The sequence below is a fragment of the Paramacrobiotus metropolitanus genome, unplaced genomic scaffold (genome assembly GCF_019649055.1).
Source record: "Paramacrobiotus metropolitanus isolate TYO unplaced genomic scaffold, Prichtersi_v1.0 Parri_scaffold0000130, whole genome shotgun sequence".
Taxonomy (NCBI): domain Eukaryota; kingdom Metazoa; phylum Tardigrada; class Eutardigrada; order Parachela; family Macrobiotidae; genus Paramacrobiotus; species Paramacrobiotus metropolitanus.
Window position 1 is genome coordinate 297,880 of NW_026570350.1, and position 12,291 is coordinate 310,170.

Consider the following 12,291-nt stretch of genomic DNA (forward strand, 5'->3'; position numbering starts at 1 on the left):
AACCAAAAAATTCTGACTGCCAGTCCCCTAAGCCCCCCACAGTATCCTTGGCGGTAGCAATGGGACCAGGGTGCAAAAATTTTATTTTCGTTTTGTTTTCACTGTTTATAGGTAATTCAATAACGCTGAATTCGAATTTGATGTTAAAAATTTATTTTGAGCTGAGCACGAAAAGATTTACGTAAAAACAAACAAGTATTTGCACAACTCAGGTGACATCGCTTATCGACATTCTTCTCAGCCAAAGGTTCTTCCACACTGTTTATATCAGTTTTTAACATCAAATTCGAGTTCAGCGTTATTGATTTACCTAGAAACAGTGAAAACAAAACGAAAATAAAATTTTTGCCCCTTGTCCCATTGCTACCGCCCAGGATACTGTGGGGGGCTTAGGGGACTGGCAGTCAGAATTTTTTTGTTCCGAAAAAAATTTTAAAAAATATTTTCTAGATCAGAAAAATTTGCTGATCATTAATACGTGGTCAGATTTGGCTTAAAAAAATAGTACATGGTCGATGGGGGTCTCGAATAGCCCCTGTTGAATATTATCTGCTTTTTAAACGTTTATTACTTACTGGAAGAGCCGTTGTTGTTGTTGTTGTTGTTGTTGAATAAACATACAGCGTAGTCCTTTCAAGGACCATTGCTCCAACAAATATAAAATTACAAGCCCAGCACGGATGAATATTGGCCGATGACTATTAGAAACTAAGTACAGAGTAATTCCAAGGATGTGTTGCTTTGCGGTCGCTTACAGACTGTCATAATATTAAGGGGATGGCTATGATGGCTTTAATTCTAAAATGCCGTTTTGCAAAAAAGAAACCGCTATATAGATCGAAGACCGCTCTGTTAGATGGCAGAAAGACCGAAGTGACAGGATTGCGGGGTTATGAAATATGAATTTTTAAGTTAACTTAGTAAGCGGAGTAACGGTGGAAGCAGTGACTTGCTCGGCTCACCATTACGTACGCATATACGAGTTTGCGCATATTCAATGAAAGCAATGGGGAGCAAAGATTTGTGATCTACATCTTTTGTTTTACTGACAGCCATAAATCGAGCACTGGTAGAAGAGGAGCAGCGCAAACGTAATAAAATCTATTTTACATATTTTATGTAATTTATATATATTTTACCTAAAAAACTATCTAACTTATGTTTTATTACTGCTTTGCTCTGAGTGCAGTACAAATGTTGTGTACGTTTTAATATTATGCTCTTCCCCGAGATAAGCGAGTGCGCGAGTATGATGTCATTTGTATGATGTCATCGGGAATGCCTACGGGCGTGTTCTTCCCATGCTTTTTAGTTATCTGATACGCGTTCTGTCTTTGCAACGGACAGATTCTTTAGATTAAAATGTATTCTACATATTTTATGTAACTTATATATATATATTTTACCTAAAAACTATCTAACACATATTTTATTACTATTTTTACTCTTCTCTGAGTGCAATTCAAGTTCAGTATACACAATAATATTAGGCCCTTCCCCGATTAAACGTGTCTTTTGCTTAGATTTCGGACAGTGGGCGTGCATGACAACACAATTCTAACTGTATCCATTATATCACCAGATTGTACAGATCTTCATTGCGTTTATGTCAACGCAACCTACCAATAAGCTCGCACTCCCACATTGTGCCCCGCCCACGTTAGCTGTTGCGGGAATAAATACAGTTCCCTGCGCCTAGGCACAGCACAGGCATGGCTGCCAAGTGCAGACGAAAACTGTCCAATAAGGGTCATCGTTAGCCCATCCACATTTTACACCCGTTCATATGGATCTATAAAAGCTTCTGCACGGAATTAATTTTTACGATTTTTCTCATTTTTTGAAAAAATTTTGCCGCCATGGCATCGTCAGCTCTTGTTGCAAGGCTATGTGCAGCCATGCTGTATTTATTCCGCATCGAAGACAGCCGCCCGCCCACGGGTTACGTTTCCCGCAGGGAAGCGCTCTCCCGTGTGCGGGAGCGCCTTGGACGCCGGGTTAAGAAGCGCACTTTCCATCGGGTACTGTCGAGTACCTTTCGAGGGCTGTTCAGTCGTACTGGAGATGGAGATCTGGAGGACATCGCCCCGCCGGATCCGGCGGCTTGTCCTCCGACGCTACACGTCGGCCGCGGGCATCAAACCCGTTCGCGCCCCCCGGACTCGCCTCCAACTGATGCCGTTCCGTTCGCAGATCCGCCTCCGACTGACGACATTCCGTTCGATGATCCGTCGTTGGCCCCCGTACCGGCAGATCCGTCGGATGCCCCCCAGCCGGTAGTTTGGGATGATGGCGCCGAAATGTCAGTTTCGCCCCTCCCGAAGAACCTCCATCCCCGGCCCCGTCCGTGGAAATCATCGATGTGATTTCACCACCGGACGATCCTTTCCTCTGTTACGGGTACCAGACACCCGTTAGTGAATCCCGGGCTCCTTCGCCCTTTCGGGAAGCCTTCGCGGATTTCACCCCGTTGTCGTGGTTGATGGAATGGATGTCACCTTCACCGCCAGGCTCTCCGGAGTTCTCGCCTCCGAAACTCAGGCCACGCCCAGCTGCCGTGGAGGCTGTTCCATCCTCCCCGGATCCCCGGCCGCCGAACAGCCCAGTACCGGGGCCCTCGCACGTGTGGCAAAGCCCCGTTCCCGGGCCGTCATGGGGCCCAGCAGCATCGCCATCGTCCCGATCACCGGCAGCCCCGCACCTGTATCGCGTAGCACCATTGCCGTCTAGCTCCGCGTCCCCGGCCCTATACCGCGCAGCGCCGTTGCCGCAGCCGTTGTCTCCGTTGCAACCCCCACCACCGCAGCCGCTGCCTCCGCCACCGCCGCAAGCGCTGCCTCCGCCAACGCCGCAAGCGCTGCCTCCGCCATCACCGCAAGCGCTGCCTCCGGCACACCAGCCGCCCCAAGTGCCCCGTCTGTTGGGACCTCATGGAAGAGGTCCTTTCACGCCCAGGCGGACATTTTGTCACCGGAACGTGCGGGCACGTCTTCTGCAACGACTGCATTGTCCCGCAGTATGGCAAAGACTGCCCCTTGTGCAAGAAGCGTATCCTCAAGCGGGCTTGCCGGCGCTTGTTCATATAAGACTGTCGGCTGCCCGCCTGCCATCGCCGCCCGTCTTCTTGTCTGCCCTACCGCCGTCCGTCTTCCTGTCTGCCCACCGCCGCGCGCCTGTCTATCCATCGTTCTCTGTTGGCGTCTGTACTTTTTCCTATTTTTTGCTATTTTTTCTATTGCTTTTTTCTATTTCCTCATTTCATTTCAATGCAAAGATTGTCGATTTGCTAGGTTTTCTAACTACCTTCAACATCTGAAGCGCTTGACTGCAGCTTTTTCTGTGTGGGTTTTTGTTTCGTTGCCGTTGTTGTCTGCGTCGCGATAAAATGGGTTTTCATCAATAAAATTCCTTGCTGAATTTGCACAGCTCGCATTCACTTACATTATTTACTACAGAAGTATATGTAATACAATATATAATATTTATATAAGAAACAACATTACGCAGTAAATAATACACATAACATCATTTGCATATTAAGTACGCTACTTGCCACAAAAGGGCAGTGAAATTGAGTGCGTACTATGTATCAAACTACCAATGCACTATAATTACGAAAATCAGCAAAAATAACGAATGAAACAGTTAGTCCAGTGTCAGACTGCTAGAGCATCTGCGTGCAGGTTTACAATTCATGTTTATCATTAATATTTAATACTAATAATTATGTACGTTATTTATTTTGAAGACGACTCTGTCTGTCTGTACTATTGTAGTGCGACAATGGTAACACATAAATCAGCGCATGTACAAGCTTGTCCCATGATTTTGGTTGAATTAGCACAGTGACAAAATACAAATTCGCGGATTGTGCCAAAACACCATATTGCGGGGCGGCGCACTACGCTATTCACTATTAACATGCATTCGACATCGCTGGTGCATGCCAAATATTAGCCAAAATTATGTACTTTCGATGTAAAGTAAAAAAACAGTATTATTTCCTATTTGTTTTAATTATAAATTTTGAAAGGAGTAAATTTGCCATTGTGGTAGACATAGTGCGGTAGCGATCGCTAATAGCGTTTTATTGCACTAACATACAGGCTACTTTTACACTTGTAATCGAAATTACGGAATAAGATTGCGCGGTGTTAGATGTACAGCAGCATAAACTTTTTTCAGCCAACTGCTGATTGATACTGGCTTAACGATATTTGATCACATAAATAATGCTATTTGGCTTAAGTAGCTGACTAATGAAGTGCATATACCCGGTATGATTCTATTATGACTGCATAATATAATCTGTCTCGACGTATTACAGACGGGCTTCAAGTGGATTCAAGGTGCCGACGGCAACGGCCGTTGCGACGTTAATGTCGAATGGTAAATCTTACTTTATTAAAGTAATGCAGCTAATCGGCTTAAATACTCATACGCCTAAATACAAAATCTAGTCTGCAGCGGGCATGACAATGTTATTATAGTTAATGGTTACGGCTGTGCGCTCCCCGACAAAACAAAGCGCCACACATTACAACATTCGTAATTTCCAGGGTGTTGTGGCAATGGTGTACAATTTTTTACTTTCTGCAACAATTTTCGGTCATACTTCAACCACATCTCCAATTTAAGCCAACCCATCACTCACGCAACTGGCGGAGATTGTTACGCTTATTTTTATAAGCAAAACATTTTATTACTTTTATAATACCACTGACCACACGAAAACGCACAGAAATGCAGTACATCAATCACGTCCGCTATTAAGCCGAAAAACCATTATACTGTAATATGAATGCAGACTTATGCAGTTTACTACAGTAAATAGAATTTCTAAAATCGTTATTGGTACAGCTTTAACAATACAATAATTATGAGAAACATAGTTTTGTTGGCACTAAACAGCGCAAAGATTTGTAGTAAAAAATAGCGCATAACTTGTAGAGTAAAAACCATTAAAAACTTTTAACTGGAAGGCTTTTTAAGGCCCAACTCCCTGTGCTCTTGCCACTCGACACGTCCTATTTTCACTCACATAGCATTCACAAAACTGATTTTTGATTATGTCGAATTGGTGTCTGGATGAGCGCTTGTCAAATGCTTGCCAACCGTTACCACCTTCTTTAATAATTTTTGGCCACTCTCTATTAGTAAGTTTCCCATTTTCCTGCTCGGCATCAACGAACTCGGCAGAGAATATACCTGTGCGATACCGCCCCGTTAGTGTTGCACATAAAATTATGCAGCGTAATGCATGCTAAGAAGACGTATTCGCTACCTTCGGTGTGTATTCCTTCAGGTTATGATAATCAGTTCACAGGTTACATCATAATGATATTAAGTTAAGAGTATCACCACACGTAGAGTTTTACACTCAAATATAGTGATGCTGAGAAAATCAGCCACTGGCCAATATATTCTGCAGTGTTGCAAAAGAAAGAGAAGTCCGTCCCTTCCTCCTACAACATCGACTTACCAAAAAATTTTCTGTTGTACAACATTTTTTCTCACATCTTGCCGACGTCCATACTTCTTGAGAATTAAAACAAAGAAAATGTTACAACAAATTCACCTCTCGTGCATACTTTTTTTCTACGATTGTTGTAAGATTCCTATTGTATTTTCCAAAATACAACTAAAGTACTGGCCTAGCATTCCTGTATCAGCGATGAAGACGAGTATAATTTCAACTTTGACAACCGAGAAAGCTGTAACGCGCAAGAAATTTGCAGAAAGGCCGCTAAGCCAAAATACCGGGCGCTAATTCTTTCGGTTGCTCACATCCATGTTGTATAATACTTTAAAGCGATGTTGCGTGCACGGGAAAAAAACACGTATATGTGGCTACATGCACGGCAATTTTATTTGAAGCTTTTTCACGTTTACGTATGGGTTGATTGAGAATGTTTTTCCTCATTTTCCGAATTCGACTGTGACACAAGTGTTTTTTTTCCTTTTTGCTGCGTCTAGTTTCCGAGCTTTCGCGCTCTAAACGGAAGTGCTCTTAACAAACAAAAAATGGATATGCGCTGCTTGCGAAGGCGTGGCTTTATTAACAAAGGCATTGGCCGTGACCTTTTAGCTCAACAGGGCAGTCTAGCTTTCGAGTGTGTTGCATTGGCATTGTCCCCAAGCTGCGCTCTCGTTCCTCGTGGATGCATATAATTATATTAAAATCTCCAAATATACTGTACAAGTAGTGCAGCCGCTGGTTCTCTTTTGGAAATCTCTTGTCTGCTTGACATTAAATAGTTGGTACGTACATATTGCGCCCATATTCGCCTTTAATTAGCAATTCCTTGAAAGAACTAAAAAAACTTTTCCTTCTACCATTGCACAATAGAATTACGGAAAAATGTACAGTATTTACTATGTACAAAAACTTACTATGAACAGTACTTACTATGTACAACAAAAAATTCGCAGTACTACAGTACTTTTCTGCATTTTCGTTGAGAAGTTAGATATGTGAGTCCAGTTTCCCGAGTAATTATGTAGAAAATGGTGAAATAAAAAAATTTCCAAAAATGTTATATTTGTAATAAATTAATTAAAACAAAATAAACTACTCTCGCTCACAGCCAACACCCATCCCCAAACGCCTTGCACGCAGTTAAACCCAAAAGGTCACCCGTGAACGCAGCTGTAATGAATATCTTATTCTACGTAATTCGTATAATTATAATGCTTATCTTTAGCGCTGCATATACCGTCCTCACAGTGAGCTGGTAAAATGAAACGTAGATACTGTGCTCTTCGGCAAATCACTAATTTTCAGGACTATTTGGGCTATATTGTAGACTAATTTGTAATGGTATCATTTGTTTTTTTTTGTGAAAAAACATGGAATCACCGCATGTTATGCTTTCCTTGCTACGTAAAATAGGCGCAATGGAGTAATTGGTCTAACGCGTTGGGTCGGGGCTAAAGGCTCGGGCGTGGCTAAAGTGCGGCAGTTAACAGCGAACTCGGCCATAGCGCTTACTGGGTAAACATGGCTTGAGCCAAACAAACCCAGTAGCAGACAATCTGAGGCGTTGTAGTCAAGTGGGAGCAAAGTTATGGCGAACATTTTACGAAAACTTTTATATTAAACACCTAGTACGCCATCAGTTGAATATAAAAGAAATATATTTGCCGTACATTTTTATGCATTCGCAAAGTGAAAAAACTCAATATCTTGACAATGCGCAGTGTACCAAAATGGTACTTGTTAGCACTAGTTAAGTCCGTAGTGCGTAGTTTGCGTCCGGTGGGATAGAGGGCGAGGGCTTAAACCAATCACTCCGTGCAACATAAACTCATGCGATATTTGTTCAAATAAAATGTTGCTAGTTAACTTAAGTAATTAGTTAACGAGTGTCTTAAGCACTCGGTCTATTTATTGCGTACTTCACTTGCAGCGGCAGGCTAATCGGATTAGCTGTAATGACTCCCGTGGATTAGCTTAAGTACTCGCACTCAAACGTATGATGTGTATCTACACAGTAATAATATGGCTCTTCTCTGCCGTACACTTCTCTGTCTTTTGGCGGAACCGTGAAAGAGGCCGTCGGCGGTGAACGTTGCGAGGTAAATATGCCATGCCGCACACAACATCTTATTGTTAATATGTAACTTGTTCATATTAATCGGCTTTTGCCGACTTAAGAACAGGCTGATATCTGTGTGTATAAATAAAACCCGCATTTGCTGTGCCGTGCGCCTAATCTGCCGCGTGTACATTTGTTGTACCATGGCTAATCATACACTAATCATACACTTCGTGATAGCAATGAAATTCTCTCTCTGTACTCCTGCAGTCAGCAACCGATGTACGTTCCAATCTTTAACGAAGTAGGTAAACATTGCTGCCTTCCGTCCGTTTCCTGGTGTGCAACTGTGAACGGCCAATGCGCACCCATAGCGCTTGCTTCACACACCCGGTTTCCAGTGCCGTAAAAAACTGATGCTTATCAAATTGTAACATTTGTCACAATTTACAAATATTATAGATTCTACCGCAATATTAATCATCGGTTCTGATTTTCAAATACTAATGGTCATTTTTTGCCGTAAATGTGGTTAAATCTGTATGTATTCTAATTATTTTGTAAAAATCGTTTCTTTAGAAAATGTAGCAGGAAGGTTTGTTCAACATAATACAGGAGCCGGCATTGGGTACAGTAGTATTAATAGTATTGCTCAGGCTTTCATAACACAGTACGAAGCTCAAGGCAAAACATTTATCTTTCAGAAAAACAGTTTTACCCCGTTTAGAAGCAGAATTATTTTGCCTAGTTACGAGTTTGCTATTTTTACTTCAGAAGTACACTGTGCTGTAAACTGTATAATGTCGACACTGGGCAATGAGCATCGAGCAGTTGCGCATTTCACACAAGGCTCGTTAAACATATGTGTAAAAAAGCGGACGGAAGACAGCTTTGTTTAATCTTCCAATAATTATGACTGGCGGCCATCATTTCTAAGCGGCTGATTAAAGACCGCTGCTATCACGTAGTGTAGTGTTGTGCCTTGGTTGTATTGCCTTAACTGTGTTAAGCATAAACGGCCAGCATGGAACCGTAAAAAAGCGCCGTTTAAATGTTATATTATTCGTATCTTCAATAAAAAATGTCACAATTTTGAAATACATGCAAAAATCACAAATCATCACATTTGTTAGCATCTAAGTACTCCTTACTTATTTATTTTAATTTTGAGTGTAAAACCACGCGTCATGCACAGGTTTACTGTAATGGTGTAATTATTTAATAACGGATTTGTGCTTGGCATGCTCGTATTGGAAAAGTCTATTACAGTAATTATATAAAACTGATTTTGGAAAGATTATTAGTACTTATAAAAACATTCTCCATTGTTATAATCACTAGGTTAAGACATTATACTATGTTGGCTTAAAGCAACATTTCCATTTTTCGACAATTTGTATCTTTACTCAGTATGATAAGGTTATGGCAAAATAAATCTGAGATAGAACTGCGGCGCTCGCCTTTGTTCTCTTTAAACAGCCCTCACATGTCGTACATTCCTATCCTTAACGAAGTAGGCAAACAATGCTGCCGCACGGTTGAATTGCTGTACGCAACATGGACAGCCGATGCACATTCGGACGACACCGCTCAAGATGCCGCCCCGTGCGGCTTCCACTACGTGGCTATTGATCAGTGACAAGCATACGGACAAAATAGTGCAATGTAATATTTCCTCACACTAAAATGTTATAAACGCTGCGATATCTGGTGAAATTATTTTCAGCACAAAATTACGCTAACGATTGGGGTTTTTTATGTAGCCTGCTTGGCAACGGACAGTCGCACAGAGTGCACGCAGCCGACCGCGTAGATGTGCAATTCGGCTGGGCGACAGCTTTGTTTGCTTTCTTTATTAAAGCGTGCGGTCATCATTTGCGAGTGGTTGATTAGGCTCCGCTCCTATACGCTAGTATTTAGCTTGCCATGATACGGTACATATTTGTATATTCAGTGTTGCGTACATACTGTATAGTGTATATCAAACAACAACAAGTGGAATTTTTATGCCGTACAACGGCTGTTATCCTCAGGGGCCCGTTTGGCCTACTGCGCTGCAACTCAGGGATGCTGGTCGGCCCGTCCACTTGTTGTTGGCACCACTTTTCTCTGCAAGTGACTAATCTTGTTAGACTGCGGTAATCCAATTACTGGAAACGCTTTCGCCATATGAGACAATACTAATCACTCAGCTGGAGTGATTGCACGAGACTTAGTCTAAGTACATCTATAATAGGATTGCGCATCGTTGCTTGCGCAGCGTTGATTATAGTTGCCTGCTCAGATTACGGACCAAGGTACATTTCTCGCACTCAGTAATTCAGTACAAATCTGAATTTGTTTGTGAAAATCTACTATAATATTCCTGAGAAAATAATCACATCTGCAACGGTCCATAGGATTTGACAAACCTTACACGATTTAAAAGAATACATGGTACTATCAGTACGAGTATTGCTTACTAATTAGTACATAGCGTACACCTTCTCACACTGATATTTCCCTTATTAATAATTGGATTTTCTGGAAAACTTAAGATATGATAAATGGGAACGCTATGCGTTTAGGTATGCCACTAGCAGACACAAAGTTGCTAGTATCAGCACAACGTTGCTAACAAGTACTGCATGGAGCGCAGTTTTCGCACACATGATGCAGAGTGCTGGCTGTGTGTACGTTTGTATCTCAGCAGGGCACAGTTTCCGGGTCCAAATTCAGAAAATTCTTATCTTTTGCAGGAAACTAGCAAATACCCATAGTGAAATTAAAAAAAATAATTTCATGTGCTGAAACTCACGGGCGTGACCAGAAAAAATAAAATGAACACCATAACGCTACATGCAATTATTACAATGCATTGCACAGGCTGTTTATGTAGTCGTCGACCGAACGGTATTGTACAAATTCGAAATGCTTAAAAACTTATTGCACGTGCAGAAGACGTCGCCCAGAATAACGTTTACAGTACGTACTAAAAAAAATAGATAACAGGTACGAGACTACGAGTAAACTAATATAGCAGCGAAAGGAACGGCAGACATATGGACAATATAGTATTTCTGATATTTTATAAATTAGCAAACAAAACTTGTCTCTTAGTCTCTCAAAGCACGGGTACGCATTATAGTAAACCTAAAAATTATAGTTATCAAAAGGAAGTCAGCTAATCAAAACAAACCAGCATGAAAATGTGTTCGAATAGGCCGACACCTGCTGAACTATTGTATCTGCAGTCTGTTTTTTATAAATTTGCAATGGTTGGCGGTAAGAGTTGCACATGAAATTAATTTTGGAGGATTTCACAGTCGTTCAGTACTCGTACCTTTTAGCAAAAAAAAGAATTTATTTCTGAATTATAAGTATTATTACAGTGCGAAAAAAGTCTGCACTAGTACTGCAATATCGTATTGTAATAGTATGTAGTAATATGATATTCATTTATTTTTACTGGCCACGCCCTTGAGTCTCAGCAGATGAAATTATTTTTTTTTAATTATACTATGGGTATTTGCTAGTTTCCTGCAAAAGAAGGGAATTTTCTGAATTTGGACCCGGAAAATGTGTCCTGGTGGGTGAATGTTCTGTTTCAAAAACAGGGTATCGGTATAAAAGAATAAGATCTGCTTACAATGTATTCAATAATCAAACCTGGACACCGAGATCGGCACAAAACTTTATATAATAAAAAGCTGGAAACGCTATTAGATTCAGCATGTTTGAGAAAACTGCCACTATACATTTTATTTCTCAAAAAAATTTACATGCATACACATGCATTTTATTTGATAAAAAACCATCCGTGCGGCCGATGTCGGTTTTGTTTCCCCGGCTTTCGGTGGGGGTTTTCAAGGAATCCTTGAAAATTATTAGAGGCTTTTTGTAGTTGCTTAGTACTACGAGTACTACAGGTTTATTCAATATGTATTTCGTTTTGGTCACTTTAAGGGCGCATTTTCACATTTTGTTCAACTGGTGCTTAAATTTCCGGACAAACAAGGATGCCAGAAATGAATGGTTTTACGAGTATAAAAACTTTGCTCATGAATTTCGAAGCATAAACAAGAGAAAATTTCCATAAAAACTAAACGAAGAGCATAAGTTGCACAGGGTGCAATCACTGCAATGTAAAGAACCGCTCTTCCACGTTTTGCAATTGCAACTGTTAGGTTGTTAACATAGCAGATCTCTCAAACAGTAGCAAATTCTCGTACGGCTACGTTCGGTTTCTGCATACAACTCCTATGGCGCTTACGGTAAAAATCATCGGATTGATCGTACCGTATACCGTATACAACAGTACCGCGCACGGTTAGCTCATTCTGAAACCATGTTGTTTTTTTTTTGGCTTACGGTTTCGTACGGCACTTTCGTATCAGTATCAGTTTTCACTACGGCTACGTACTGTTGTGAAACAGCAGCCGTATACGACAGTACAGTATACTGTTTGGGGGGCTCTAATTCTATAACACAGAAGCCGAGTACAGTAACGATTCGTACGGAAAATTAGCGGATGATTGCGCGGGCGGTCTACAAATGCATTCTGCATCAGTTTAATTCGTATGCGTAGATCGTATTTAAGTACAGTACCATTTTATATTCAAACAGAAGAAAACATTCCGGTCAAGGAAAGTGACCCACTGCATGGTACTAAAATTCGCGTATTTGCACTTTCACTTTTGCGCGCTCCCATACGTTTTGCTTTATTTTGGGAACTTACATTACCACACTTCCACATTTAAACTGGTGCTAGGTT